A 13,231-nucleotide genomic window follows, 5' to 3' on the forward strand; every position below is an offset into this window, starting at 1 on the left:
TTTTTGTCTTGTTCTTCTTTGGGTTCCATGACATGTTTCTCAACACAGTGTAGGCGCTCAACACATTTGCATAAATAACTGAATGACTTCATGGTGGGAGTGAGAGCATCCAAGCTAAGTGAAATGGGTAAGTCAGATGTCATCACACAAGGGAAAAACCTGATAGATTTAGACGTGGGGACAGAAGGTTTGGGGTATTAGGAGAGGAATGGCGAAATCTCTTGTCTTCTCCAGTAATACCTTTGACACTTAAGTTTGGATTTTTACCCCCAGAAAACACTTCTTGGTAAAAACTTACCCCAAAGTCCACCTTTGTTTTCTGGTGTTTCGGATTTGCCCACATGAGTTATGCGGCAAAATGAAAGTGGACTTCTAGTTTCAAGGCATATATAGACATAAAATAGAGAAGTATGAAGCACGGAGGACAACACAGGTAGCACAAGATAATATGGAAGAGCAAAGGCTTGGGGGTGCATAACACATGGCAGAAAGACAAAGGGACAGAGTGACAGGGCATCTTCGGGGACATTTTTGAAGATGAATGCTGATCTACTCCACAGCTCCTCTGTCTACAATCACATCCCCCTGGATCTGGCCCCTCTTTATATTTCCTGCCTCGTTTCTTTATTCCTGGATAGAAAACTGGAAAGCTGCCCAACTGGCTAAACTGGCTACCAAAATATACCTTGCATTTTTTGTTGTTTTTATCTTCTTCCCTTTTCTTCATGACATCCTTGCCTTGCCTGCCTTAAGCTCATCTACTTTTCCAGTCATTTCCTATTCTACTTGTCTTTCTTAATGCAACCCAAAGCCAATTTCTAAGACACTTCTCTGACCAGCTAAGGTGAAAAGTCACATGCCCATCTTCTGCATTTCGATGACACTCAGACATTAGCATTTACTTACTCCTAGGCAAGTGCTGTTTGAATTTGTTTCATTACCTTATCCCGTGTGAACACCCGTCTCTACAGCTAGACCCACAGATGAAAGAGATGACAGTTTCCAGTTACACGTATTGCTACAGTCCCTGTATCAGAGTTTTGTTCATGATAGGCAGACAGTAAACGATGACTTATTGTGGCAATTATCAAGGTTCCCTGGCACTTGACAGATGAATTTACAAGCAAAGCTTAGTTTAAATTATAAACACATCAAATGGCTTCCCTCAAATAAGCTCATAATATGTTTATTTATTATACACTAAGTGAATTGTTCCTATTAAAACAGTTTTCCTTTTCCTCCTTAGAATTGGCTATAATTTTAGTGGTTAAGAAAAAAAAATATTATTGAGAATTTCATAGTTCCTCATTGATTTAGCCTAATCTGATTTGCCTTGGAACAAAACGTAGCTGAGATATGTCACTGAAGCTAACGTTTCCTGTGTTTTCACTGATCACAGTAAGACAGCTCACACTCATTAAGTTTCCTGTGTTTTTACAAATTCAGCAATATTAGTTTTATTTTAACAATAATTATAATTTGGGAAACCATCTGCCAGCACATGTTTCTATGTAACCTTTCTCCAATGAGGCAAGTGAGTTTTTCCAAACCAGTTACAAAAGTAGTCTGTTACTGTAATTCAGTTTTAGCTAGCATGGTTGTCATAACTTTAATGTCTTATTACAATTGCTCTATTAACATAAGCAAAACTGTATTAGCTGTTCCCAAAATTCTTATTTATAAAATATAGTATAATCACTTTTCCTCCCCAAGGGCTAGGATTTACACACCATTTTACTGTTCATTTTCTGTCAAATATGGCTCATGATGTCACATTTATGAAATTGATTTATGTAAAATTTAGTCCATTTTTATCATTTTATATGAACTCTTCTCTGTATGTCTGTTTATATGTACACACTCATTAAAACCAAATACTAACTAAATTGGTGGACCAAATCTACCTAAAAATTTTACTTTTATTGTTGTTTCAAATTTCTTAATTGGTTGGTTGAATTGTCAAGTAGATGCAGCAATTATTTTGGCCTGTGGTGTCTATATGTGAAAATGCATAGTGGTGGTGTTTTAAGCATAGGATAAAAATAAGTTCAGATTCCCTGAAGATTAGAATGGTTGACTGCTATAGGAATTATTTTATCCTCTGTGAGCCGAGGAATGAGAAGGAGTAGCTCACTCAGCCTTAGGCATCACACAGCCCAACTGGACCGTCATCATGCCTGTAATTAGGAACCTTCATCATCAATCACCAATTACAGCAGATGAGAAGATAGAAGTTAATGATGCCAGTCGTGACAATTGCTGAACACATTTCCATGAGGTGCAGCATCTGACTGAATTGCTATATAACTCTTAGGATTTCAATAAATTCCTCTTCTGATTTAAAAATAAAAGTGGAAAGAAATCACCCAAAAGCTATCATGCCAGACATATTTGTAAATAAATACTTGAAGTAGAGTTTTATGGTAGGGAACAGAGAGTAAAGGCTTTTGTTTTTGTTATAGCTTAATGTAAGAGAAATAAGAAAAATAAACATACAAACCAAAGCTAGTAGAGGGAAATGAAAATAATGTGACTAAATTATGCCACTTGAAAAATGGAGCAAAGACTAGATAGCCAGAAAATTTGCATGGAAAACCAATTTCATTGTCTGAATGAAAAATTAGACTAGAATAACAATGAAAACAAATCCTAGCAGATAAAACCTCAGTAGAATTGTTTTGTGTTAGGTCACATCTGCCAAGCCCAGAATGCCTACTGAGGACACTAGTTAATAGTAAACTCCTTTTTGTTGGAGTTGCCACAAGGACCACATCAGCGACTTCCTGTTACTCCAATTTTCAACTTTATCTAAAACAAACAAACAAACAAAACTAAAATCATTAAATCATATTTAAATTTCAAAAAGAGAACTACCTTTTTAAAAAAAACCTATAAAAAGGTACAACTCTAGATTGTTATGTTATGTTATACTGGATCTGCTTAAGGCGATACATGTCTGAATTTTGAATATATCCTACAAATAAAAATAACATTCTAAATAAATATAACAATAATAAAGAAAACACAAGTAAAAATAATTTTAAAAAGAGGCATTGGCTAGATTTGGGGGCTTCTTTAATTCATGAAATGAGATTTGAAATGTCTGAAAAGCTGGCATAAAAAGAATAACCATAATCTTATATTAATAGTGGTAATGTCATAGCAGCCAGCATTTATCACATACCTACTATGTTTTAAGCCCTGAGCTGTGTTTTTCACTGTCACTGTCACGTGGCCAGATATTGTGCAAAATGCCTTGCCAGGCACATTGCTAGTCAAGTTAAGAAGCACTTGCTGGATAGGAAGAAGAAAGAAGGAAGGAAAAAAGACTGGAGCAAACTCAAGGTCAAACACAAAGCCACATCTTATGATTTGGCTCTTGTATCTTATTTACATAACTGGGAAGGAATGAAAAAGAAACAGTAAAGCAAAGGAAATAAGAATGCTCTCATTGGGAGCCAGGAAAATGTTTCAGAAGGAATCTTTGGGGTGTAAGTGCTAAGGTACAATACTGGTTGCATAGGGAGTGCTATGTAAGAAAAATAACTCAGCCTTGTGCGACGATCTCTCTTGTGTGGTATGACCCTCCTATTGCTGTGAGTGCCATAGTCATGGCTGTGAAACCAGCCAGCAACCCTGGAGCCACCCTGATGCCACAGAGTTCCCAAGTCCGAGAAGACAGACCAGCAGCCTGTTAACTTTATTCATCGCAAGGCTGCTTTATTTCTGCACCAGAGAGGAAGGGCGGGGGCGGGGGGTTCTATTACTGATGACAAATCAGAAACCCAACTTTGGGACTCTCAAAATCCCAATTCAGAAGGGCTTGTGTAAGCATTCTTTACACAATTCGAACTACAATTAAACCATAAAGGCATACATTCATTCCTTTGTGTAACTGGAAAGTTGAGAGTGTTTTGACTTCCCAGCAAAAATGGATCCGGCAACCCAGCAAGGCCACAACGGCCCGGGTTCTCCACCTCTAGGCAATGTCTTGCTCCTGACCCAGGCTGGCTGCTGTCATCCTGTCACCCTGTCATTAAGACAGCTGCACATAGGAGCTCACTTCGTTTTCTTCAAACACAGAACACAAATCTTGAATTTTGCTGCAAATGAACCAATTGAGTCAGATAACTGCCCTAAACCAGTCGCAGTGGTGGAGAAGAAGGGACTTTGCTAGATACCTTCCCCTACTCCAGGTCACTCCATTGCCACCGCTGTATCAGAACTGAATAAAATTGCATTCTCAAGCAATAACTAGAAACAATGAACTAGAAATAATAAGAGTATCCAGGCATAAAGTTCCCACTTAAGAGATTTGGGGAGGCCCCTATCACTAAATCTATTACCTTTGGGTCCCTTATGGGTTTTTAGCATTCAGGAGAATTTAAACAGCTGAGTAATGTATAGCTGTAAAAGGAAAGACATAAGGTAACAGAGGTTGAAAAGAAAAAGAATCTTTGGACAGGCTAAAATGAAAATATTGAGAAAACCCATGGAATATTTCTTTTTAAAAAAAGCCAAGGAATTTTTATAATCATAAAATACTGGTTGCATAAGAAGTATAATAACCAGGCATAATACTGGTTGCATAAGAAGTATAATGTAAGAAAAGTAACTCAACCTTGTGGGAAGATCTCTCCTGTGTAGTGTGAGCCTCCTGTCACTGTGAGGGCCATAGTCATGGCTGTGAAACCAGCCAGCAACTCTGGGGCTGCCCTGATGCCACAGAGCTCCCAAGTCCAAGAAGTTGGACCAGGAGTATGTTAATTTTATTAATCACAAGGCTGGTTTTATTTCTGCAGTGGAGAGGAAGGGGAAGGAGGTTTCCAGAATAGGCCTTGATTATAAAACTTGATTATAAATATTGTAATTACATTGCTGTTGAGACAAGCATCCACCGGTTGGCTGTCTATGGCTAATAAAGGAGTCTAGGGCAATAGTAGTTCCCTTAGTAATACACTTGGTGGTATTGACAGGTAATAGCAATATCTAATTATCAACCTGTTCTTTCTGTTTGGTATTTGCAAGAAGGATTAACTTCTCTTTTGAGGGTAGACTGGGTTAGCTGAAAATTCTTTTTTTTTTTTTTTTTTTTGAGACAGAGTCTCACTCTGTTGCCCTGGCTAGAGTGCCATGGTATCAGCCTAGCTCACAGCAATCTCAAACTCTTGGGCTCAAGCGATCCTCCTGCCTCAGCCTCCTGAGTTGCTGGGACTACAGGCATGTGCCACCATGCCTGGCTAATTTTTCTTGTATATGTTTTTAGTTGGCCAATTAATTTCTTTCTATTTTTTTTAGTAGAGATGGGGTCTCACTCTTGCTCCAACTGGTTTTGAACTCCTGACCTTGAGCAATCCACCCGCCTTAGCCTCCCAGAGTGCCAGGATTATAGGCATGAGCCACCGTGCCTGGCTGCTTCAAATTCTTTAAGTCAGGATGAGGGGAGAGATATTGGATGGGGAGAGATGATGCTTCCTCAGGGAGACTCAGGATCTCCCACTAACAGAATTTGTGGGATGTCCTGTAATGATAAGAAAAAACAATAAAAATGAAAGATACGTAGCCCTAATTGTAACATGGATTTCTGAAGCGGGTAATAGAAGTTCCATCGGGCTACTGCTAGGACATGTAAGATTTATTAAATAGACAAGGTTCATCGATTAAACAATTGTGGTTATTGGTTGGTGCACATCCTCTTCCATCCCTGAAACAGGTGGAAGCACCAGACTTTTGAAAGAAGACAGGTGGCATCAGCACAGGACACCTTTGTGTTCACTGTTCTTCATGTAGGAGCTGCCAGCCCTAGAAACTGTTGCTGGACCAGGTTAGGTCTGAATTGGGAATGAGAGAAGAAAAATGCTTAATTAGAGATCTGTTCAAGTACAGAAAGTACACAGGGAGAAATGAGATGGAGGCAAAATAGAAAAGGAGAGGGTGGGACATTAAAAGTTGCTGTCTGGAAGTGAAGAAAGGTCTTGGGCATTCCACAGCAACCCTCTGCTACCTCTGCTGCTATCAGTCAGGGTTGGTTACGAGGACCTGGCTGTGGCTTCTGTCACTTTGCACCAGCCATGCCAGCTCCCAGAGCAGGGACCTGGGAAAGCATCCCAAACCCTGGGAGGAGGCAAAGCTCTCCACTGTCACTTCTCAGTGGCCCAGGCGTGGGCCCAGCCTTGAAGTGCTGGTGCACACGTAGCCTGGGGAAGCCGTCATTGGCCGTGATGTAGTACGGGGGTCAGTGTGTGCAGACAGCTCCAAGGAGACCAACCAGGGCAGCCAACCAGACCAACATCCATTACCCAAAGTGTCTGAGAGCAGGACCAGCAGGCTGTGACACTGTATTAGTTTCCCAGGGCAGCTGTGGCAAAGTACCACAAACTAGGTGGTGGCTTAACACAATAGACATTTACTGTCTCAGTTCTAGAGGCTGGGAATCCAAAATCAAGGTGCCAGCAGGGCCATGCTCCCCCTGAAAGGCTCTAGGGAAGACTCCTGCCTCGCCTCTTTCTGGCTTCTGGGAGTTTGCACGCAATCTTTGGCATTCCTTGGCTAACAGCACATAGCTCCAGTCTCTGCCTTTGTCGTCCCATGGGGTTCTCCATGTGTCTCCGTCCTCACGTGATCATCTTCTTAGAAGGACAATAGTCAGATTGGATTAGGGGCCCCCACTCTAGTATGACTCCATCTTAACTCATTGCATGGGCAACAGCCTTATTTCCAAATAAGGTCACATTCTGAGGTCCTGGGAGTCAGGACTTCAGCACATCTTGTTTGGGGAAGACATGATCCAATTCATAACAGATAGTAACAGAGATGGAGGAATTTTAGCAAAGCAAAAAAATGCCTATCACACAGAAGCAAAGATATATATTTGTTCTCTAAATCTGGAAAGATGTAAAAATTATGTTATCTGTATCATTTAAAGCCCAGTCATTCAGATGTCATCAGTCTGTCTCTGTTCAATCAAGGGTGCTGCTGAGAGCCTCCAAAGGCAAGTCTCCCTGATAACTTCTGAGAGTAGAGTGTAAAGTTTAAGAAATTGTATTTTGCTGCCAAATAATTTGGATCAAGTTTGGTTAGTCAAAGAAAAAGAAACAAAAGAACAGCAAAGTCAAATAGAAAAATCACCATTCATGAAGCCTTTCAAGTTCATCAGCTTTACAATGAAAAAATCAAAACAGAAACAGTATTTGCTATCATAATTGTGTTGTTAAGTTTTTAGCAAAAGAGAAAAAAAAAAAGAGATGGAGAAACATGTCTAAGATTCCAGACCAAAACAAATTTTGTGTTTCTGTCATTATAGGTAGGTGACTATGTTTAAACAAAGTTTGCCTTCTTTTTGAAAAAAAAGAAATATATGTTGTATAAAAATATGCTTCTTTAGATAATCCCAGTCTAAGAACAAATTCTCACATAAAACTTAGACTCATTCTCAGATTTAATTTCAAAACCAAATTCACAAAGGATTTTAAATACATGCTTGTGTATAAAATCTATCAAAAATTGTAATATAGAAAAGACATTCTGTTATAAGATTGAACAGAGAGGGAAATGTGTTGTAGCAGTAAGAGTAAGCCAGTGAAATTTAGTCATAGTCAAAGGTATTGCCTGGTTTTAAAAAAAAAGTTTTTATGAGAATTTAGAATAAGATATTTGATTGCTCGATATAATTCTCAAACAATATCACACTAAGAGAATACACCTAAATGATTTGTACTGCATTTATAAATCTGCTGTCTACAATTCATTTAATTTAGTTTCTATCAACGGTGATATAGATTTCCGCATAATCTATAGATTTTGAAGCTGGTTCCTGTAGTCATCAACACAAGTTATGCACACCCAGCAATCTGGCCTTGAAGGAGCATAATGGCTTTAATGAGCAGGAAATCAATTAGGGATTTTGACACATGGTGATATGCTTAAGCAATTAGGCCTGCCCTTAGCTAGGAGGCTCTGCTTTTAATATGACAATGAAATTGACTATGTCACTTCAACCTTCTAATGGCTTGGAGCAACTTTGCTCATTGCCCATCACCAGTCTGAATCTTACTTTCTAGGGAAAGCACTTGGCTGCCGGCAGACTTGAGTTTGTGTTCTGGATCAGTTGTAATTATATGGGTCTGACTTATTGGTTTTCTATCTACTGCTTTGTGTTTATACTAAAAATAATGCAATTTGTTTTCCTTCTGAAATTCCCAAAGTGAATTATTCTAAAGTGACACCTGCTTAACTCATATGGATGATTCAACCGGTCAATGATCAAAAAGTCACTTAAATAAATAAGGCACGGTAGTTCCTGCCCCACCCCACCCCATTATTTGGTCTAGACTCTTATTAAAACTGATTTTCTTTACTCAAGTCCCCACCTCCTGATGTCTGAGGAAGATGTTTGGAAATATCGCAAGAAGTAGAGGAAATGAGTCTTGAAGTTTTTATTAGATGAGTAACCAAAAACAATATACCATGGTCAAATCAGGTGGGACTCTATAGACTTCTTACAGATTTTAAGATTCTTAAGAGAAATGGTAATATGAAAAATGACTTCCCTACTATGAAGAAGAAGTGATGGCAGTACACAGATGATCCCATCTGCCAAACACTTCCCTATTAATTCAAGTCACAAACACATATTAAGCACCTATGCTGCATACTGGCCTTGCAGTGGTGAACCGGACAGAACACATAATTCCTAATCTTAGCAGCATATGATCTATGAGAAAGTCTTTAGTTCCAGCCTCCCGAAGCCACTTCAGTCCATCCCTTTTTTTCTATCCACAGTGTGCCTCTCCTACTTTTGAATTTAAAAATCTGTGCCCCAGTTTGGTTTACAAGTAAGCTCAATATGTGTTTTTTATTTGAAAAGATGGCGGTTTGCAGATGACAGAAATAGCACCAGACTCACTCTATCAAACATAAAACTATAGCACTAGATGAAGAATGTTTTTTCAGATTATAAAAGCAATACCTAGTTATTGGGAAAAAACATGGAAAATACAGAGAACAACAAAAAATATCAAATAAAAATCTCTTGCAATTATTACTCTGAGAAAATCCCAGTAAACGTTTTGGTGTATTTCCTTTCAGATTTTTACTTTGCGATACTTGTTTTCTTTTTTCACTCAATGTAGGATTATTTTCTTAGATGTTTAAAATATTTTGAAAAATTATCTCACTGATTAATTAATAATTTACCATGTAAAATTTATTTAATGATTTTTTTAAAAGTTAATACAGATTGGTCAATTTTAAAAGAATATAAAAAATGGCTTTTCAAGGGTTCTTTTAGTAAAAGGTAAAAGAAAATGGAATGCCTACTTTCTTTTTATAAAGTGCTTTTTTTTTAAAGCTATCATATAAATCAAGACACAATCCTTTTTTTCCCTGCCCTTCCCTTGGCATCTGTATAATGTCTATTGAGGCCCACCTCTGACATTTATGATTGTAGATATAACACAGATGGCAGTGAAAGAGACATAGGGCAGAGAGCTAGCTCATGTCAGCCCTGGGGAGCCAATTTACTCTGTCTTCATGAAGGTACTCCAAGGCTTCATAGTAAACATTTTACTAAAGTCTAAGGCACAGGACACAGAAAATGATAAAATAAAAACCAATTACTAGTTGGCAGAAAGGAAGGAAGGAAGGCAGGCAGGAAGGAAGGAAAGAAGAAAAGGAAGAAAGGAAAGGAGGGAGGGAAGAAAGGAGGAAGAAAAGGGAAGGGAGGGGAGGGCTGGGAACGTGTGGGAGAGAAGGGAAAGCAGAAAGAGAGAGGGATTAAAGTAGACATTTGCCAGCCCTGACTCCAGGACCAGCTTTCTGAGCTGTAAACTAAAATAATTACCTTCCACAATCGACCGTTTTCTCCTCTATAAAATGGATATAATCATAGTACATATTGAGTAAGATTGTTCAGGAGATTAAATGAATACAGTCAAATGCCTGCTGCATCATAAAAAAAAGTATGTTAATTATTACTATTATTGCTATTATTAATAAACTATTATGGAAACATTTATTTTAAAATGAAACTACATAACTAGAGTTGACATTTCCCCTCCAACATAAAAATACCTATACAATTTTATATATAAATGACCAAACAATTATATAAAACTTTTGAATGGGTACATCTCAGTTTTATACACTGTCAACTTGGGATGATCACTTAGGTACACTCATTAAAAATGGTATTTCCTGGGCTTCATCCAGATTTCCTGGTTCAGAATTGGTAGAGAGATAGATAGTAATGATCCAAAAATCAACATTTTATACATATTTCTCATGTGATACATATGCATGCTATGCTAAAGTTTGAGAAGCTCTGAAACATCTTCACCTAGAAAAAGTCTAAACAAAAAATCTTTTAGTGAATATTGCAGTGATTGTTGCAGTAGATGAAAAAAGTGGTGCTTACTAAAATGTCAGTGAACAGGGTGAAAATGAATTCCACAAGGCCCTGTGAATTATTTACAGAATAACTAGTGGAGACTCAAGAGTTTCTATATAATCTTTCCGTATACGAAAATATTTTATGAAATTACTGGGGAAGAGTTTCACCAGTGATAGACCAAACACCTAAATCGACAGGTACCACCAACCCACAAACACACACACACACACACACACACACACACAGAGTCAAGAACAATGGCCTGAACATGTGCTTACCCCTAAAATTTTCATTGATTTCAATGGGCAAAAACATCTGGTACTCTAATGCAATTACTTACTCAGAAAAGTCACTTCATGAAGAATTTAAAAATAAATTCTTTCAGAAAACATATTTCCAAAAGAGAATTATAGAATCAAAATTGCAAAGCTATCTTTCTAAACCATAAGACACTTTAATTGGTAGCCAGTATTGTTCAGGAGTTGCTACTCAGGCTCTATAGCAAGACTGTCTTCCAAGTGCTGGTTCTGTTTCCACTGGGTTTAGGCTGATAACATCATTGTGCCTCAGTTTCTCAACCATAATGTGAGAATTACCATAGTATCTATCTCACAGTGTTGTTGTAAGGATTAAACAAATCAATGTGTCCAGAATGCTTAGAATATTGCTGACAAATACCAAGTACTCAGAAAATGTTCATTATTATCACTTTTCTTATCTAATTTAACAATCACATTTTATAGCTAAGAAAACTAAGGACCAGAGACACTGAACAATTTATCCAGGTCACACAAGAAGAAAGCCAGGACCAGAACCTAGTTTCTGAATTCTACACTTAACATCTTTCCAAATGTGCCTTGCTGCATTATCTAAAGATAATTTTGTTTTTATTGATTCATACCCAAACCTCACCCATTGCCCTGAAACCTATAAACTACCAAATGAACAGTTAAGAATAATTTTGTTTTCCCATGATACACCCAAAAAATGTCACCACTATCATCTATCTGCTCATGAACAAGATGATAATCTCCTCAATAATTAAATTTAGAAGGAATTTTTATAAATCTCATATCTGTAGAGTTATTAAAGTTCATATCGATATTATTGAAAAATGGAAGCAAAAAAAAAAAAAAAAAAACCAGTGTAGAGAATGCATGGTGGGGTTGCCTTGCTGTGCCTCATACTTGTGTTCTTTTCATGTATGCTAATTGTGTGATCGCCTATTGCAGCTTGGCCCTAATTTTATTCATAGTTTTTGTCCTTCCACTGGGAAATGTATGGATGGCTCTGGCACATGTCTCTCTCTCTTTTGAAATCCCTGAGACCAACAATCCATTTAATTATTTTTAGTAATGACTTTGGTGAATGCATTAGACACTCTGCTATTTTATGCTCATGCCGTATTTGGATGTTTTCCTCTTGCTAAGTTAGAACATTGTACCCAGTGTTCTCTTTTGGTAATATTTTGGTAGTGCCTAAAAGATACTTTGGGGATTTTCAGAGATATATTTTAGTTTTCTTTCCTTATTATTCCAAAACAGTTTGTATGGCTTCATCTGTATCTCAACCTCTGGGTTACAACCACCAGTGAACCAAAGGTTGACCACTTGGCAGCATGGTGATGCAAACAGAAATGTGTTTTAAGTACCTTTCCACATCCTGACTTCCTTCTCGTTCTTCATTTTGATTCCTCTCAAAGGCCCACCCAAGCCTTTTATCACCTCAACAGATACCATAACCTTTCCTTTATTTTCTAATACCCACAATAAAAAATGTTTCCTATCTCTGTAAATAACTCTCTTAAAGTTATAATAGGTAACTAAAACTAATTAGACACATTGATATTTAGACCATTTAGAACAGTCCCTAGCACACAGTAAGTGCTATGTAATATTTATTAAATAAAAATAAATAGCCAGGTTCAGTGGTGCACACCTATAATGCTAGCTACTCGGGAGGCTGAGCTGGGAGAATAGCTTGAGCCCTGAAGTTCAAGGTCAGCCTGGGCAACATAGCAGGTCCTCAGCTCTTTAAAAAAAAGTTAAAAAAAAAACCCGATTTAATAATTTATTTTGTATAAATTCTTCCTTAGGAATATGTGTTTGTTTTAAAAGAATAAAAAAAAAAAGTTTTAATGAGACAGCATAAAGGACAGGAATTTTTATACTGAAACCATAAAGTGGAAATTTTGGTCATCTTAGAAACACGTTTTATAGCAGCTACTTACTCCACTTGTTTCAGCCCTGGGTTGCATTCTTCAGAATGTGATCAGAAAGAACCCGTGGCCATGGAGTAGTAACGCTTCTGTTTGCTCTGTTTGCTCTACTTCTCCACTGTCATAAACTTCCACATTTCTCCTACTTAAATTGAGCCTGATTATTGAAACTTTGCAAGGCTTGCCCTCATCCCATCCCTGCTCTCTCAAATACAGTGAGGAAGGCTTCCAGCAACTCAGGTCTAGTTATCCTATAATGCCAATAACAGTGATCTCATTAAAACATAGAATAAAAATTTGCTCTCATATTCATTTTTATGAGGCTTTATATTTTGGATTCTTATCTCCTCTCTTCTTCATCATCTCAGTAGTAGAAGTAGAAAGAGTATCATCAGTACAGCCCATGTGAGCTGATCTGAACACACTCACTGGCAGAGATATCACATTCCCAATTCCTTCTTCTTTAGGGGAAAAGTATTGCCAGAAGCTCATGGAATATTTTTATCCTCTTCTCTGCCAATCCACATTATCCCTTCTTCTATCCAGGTAGGTAGACCTTGCCATCTCTGAGATGCTTTCCATGAACAATCTCACCCAGCCCTGGGCATTTCTTCACTCTGTAT

At 37.8% G+C, this 13,231-nt stretch overlaps 1 pseudogene; it reads left to right on the forward strand.

The window, feature by feature from the left end:
* The first annotated feature begins 4,680 nt into the window (after positions 1-4,680).
* Positions 4,681-13,231, forward strand: part of LOC105879584 (52 kDa repressor of the inhibitor of the protein kinase-like) — a 73,816-nt pseudogene continuing 65,265 nt past the window's right edge.

This window comes from Microcebus murinus, chromosome 8 (genome assembly GCF_040939455.1).
Source record: "Microcebus murinus isolate Inina chromosome 8, M.murinus_Inina_mat1.0, whole genome shotgun sequence".
Lineage (NCBI taxonomy): Eukaryota > Metazoa > Chordata > Mammalia > Primates > Cheirogaleidae > Microcebus > Microcebus murinus.